The sequence below is a fragment of the Drosophila suzukii genome, chromosome 2L (assembly GCF_043229965.1).
Source record: "Drosophila suzukii chromosome 2L, CBGP_Dsuzu_IsoJpt1.0, whole genome shotgun sequence".
Taxonomy (NCBI): domain Eukaryota; kingdom Metazoa; phylum Arthropoda; class Insecta; order Diptera; family Drosophilidae; genus Drosophila; species Drosophila suzukii.
Genome location: NC_092080.1, coordinates 18,023,052 through 18,025,996, shown reverse-complemented (window position 1 = coordinate 18,025,996; position 2,945 = coordinate 18,023,052).

Genomic DNA, 2,945 nt, shown 5'->3' with positions numbered 1-2,945 from the left:
AATTTTAAAACCCAACATAAAAAATCATACAAACATTTATTTCATTCTTCATTTCGTTGTAGGGAGTTTTGATCCAGAGAATAATGAAGTTTATCAGTTAAACCTATAGCAGCTTTTATTTGAATATGTTAGGTTTAAAATTGTTCCCATAACCTGAAACTATTTGTTTCGTTATAAATTATAACTTTAAATATTTCAAAGTTTAAAAGATGTATGTTGATTTCCATGTTTCTCTTCTACTAAACTTAACTAGAATAAATTATAACTTATATTATTTCATTGTTTGAGATAAGTAAATTTTTTTTTTATTTTAACTAATATACATTTTTGTAAAAATTTAAAATATGGATTTTAATCTTCAAAAAAATAACAACAAAATTGCTATTTTTATTTTTTCAGGAAAAGTATTTTATTTCTTCTTTCTTTCGATAATCAATAAATGAATTTCTTCAATTTTTCCGAGTGTTCTGAGCTCTCTTTCTTATAGCCAACTTAAGCCAGTTTTGAATATGAGAGGCTTAGACGGCGAACAACAAATTTCACAGTCAGCGCTTTGCAAAAATCTTCATCCAACTTAAACACAGACGCAGACGAAAATAGGAGTTCCCCGTCGCTCGAGCGCTTAATTGAAGTCGGATAAGGACGCTGAAGAGAGTGAAAAAGTGTAGCATACCTACGGGGCTTTGGGCCATAAATCCTTGTAATTTCTGAAAGCGAGTGGAGCGAAGTCGCCGCAATCGATAAGCGCTTAATTGGCCACACGAAAGACATCTTGATGCAGTCGATGGAGGCTGGGAAACCCGGGCAATTGGCTTAGCCGTGAAATCAGGTCTGAGATGGCCAAATGAAGTTGGCCATTGGCAGTGGGATTGTCAGATTATAGGGGCTTCCTTTGAGCGGTAACCAGGGGTGTTCCACCTCTTCAAATGATTCATTAAAATGTTGCGGACATGAAACTTTAATGCCTGACCAAAGGACCATAATTGCGGAAAGTTTTTACCCCCAAATATGTGTGTGAGCCACAAAAGCTGTTCCCACATATGCCCCAATTTTATGAGGACAATGAGAGGTGGTTGCGTGGGATCGGATCACATTGTAAATAAAACATTGTAGAATATGACAAAGGAACCGTACCGTAAAATGAGCAGCGACCAAGAGTTCCATAAAACAAGATTTCAAAAAAGCTGTGAAAAAGGCAACGGCAAAGTGCCGCGAGTGCCGTCAAGTGCGAAATTTAAATTTGCATAAATTATACAATGGGCAGACCCCCGAACAAAAAAAACCGACAACGGAAACCAACCACAAACACGAAAGACAAAAGCTCAAAATGTTCCGAACAAATTTTTTGTGTAAAGTCATGAAATATATATGCGATAATCATGAAGGCGTGAGATTTGAGTGGCCATAAAGTGTTTGACAAGGGAGGCAGTGAGTGGAATGGGGCTTATGAAGGGATGCCGGATGGAACCGGAGGTCACTATAATGACCAGCGAAAATATTTACGGGCGAAGGAATAAAGTACTTTTAAATTAAGTTAAATTCGACATTTGAAGAGCTTACTGAAATGCCATGGAAGTCCTATGCTGTAATAGATTATAATATTTAATTTACACTCCCAATTTTTATTCACATCTGGTCCCTGAATTGCTATATCTTATCTTATCTTTCCCTTATTAATTTAAGCATTATTATCAGTGTATTTATGATTTTTGGGGATCTGTTTATATACGCTAGTATTAGCATAAGTATCTTTTCTATATTCCTACCATAAAAGGCTGAAAACTTTGGTCATTTTTCATTCTTCTCATATATTATTTCCAATATGTCACCAATATGAAACCTTTGACCCATTAAATATCGCTTAAGGAACGCAAATCTGGGCAGCAAAAACTTTTCCAAAAAGCAACAAATGTCTGGAATATTCGCAAGCATTAATCACCATAACTAGCCTCAAGCCAACTCAAATCTGCCTCCTTCACAAACCGAAACCGAAGCCGCAAAATCCCCATAAATATGCGAAACAACAGCAAACTATTAAATATAAGCACACACACACACATATGCATACAGGACTGACTTATTCCAGGACATTTGGGGCAGGGGCAAGGAAAGGAAAGTAAAGGAAAGGGCTTTCCCCAAACAAAAACCGAAAAACCGCAGCTTGTCATAATAAAAGGAGGAAAAGGAGACGGAGGGTGCAAGCACGATTATATTGGCCCAGCAAATGGCAGGACATCTATGAAACAAAAGGATAGGATGGGGTTTGCCATGATGGACATGGGCTAGTCGAGGTCCTGGTTCTTTGGTACGTGACTTTGTGATTTTATGAGCGCCGAGAATGCCACACGTACTCGGCAAGGATTTGCTTGGCCCAGCACTCGGCCCTCTCGAAATCCCCTGCATTAACACTCAACTAGTGGGGAGTCCTGGCAATGCTTTTTATGGCTGTGTTTAGTGAAAAAAAGGATTCAACGTGATTGCACCCCCAGGAATGTTGGCCTGTGTGGGGATATTGGCCTTATGGCGAGTTTAATTGGCCAATGGACTGAGACTGGCTGACCAAGAGGGCTAATCCCGGCCAATTAGGAACCTCAGACAGGCACTTCAAATGATCGGCATTACAGGCATTTTCAAGCGTAAGTTCTGGGCCATATCTCTTCTTTTTCGGACACAACCTGAAATGAAAGTAATTCCATTTTGTTTGTGGCAAAAGATCACACTCAAGCTATGCACCCAGGGGGCAATATAATGCAAAGTCGTCTGTAAAGTTTCCATTCCTCGTTGCCCATATTCCTTCTCGGCCGTCTGTATTTTTTTAAAGCCCAGCGAAATGTTTCAAGTGCACAGAAACAAAGAGTAAAAAATTCAGATACAAGGATAAAGGCATTTTTTGCTGCCATCCAAAAGGGAAGAAATTGAAAGACAGCAGTGTTGGCCCGTCTGGC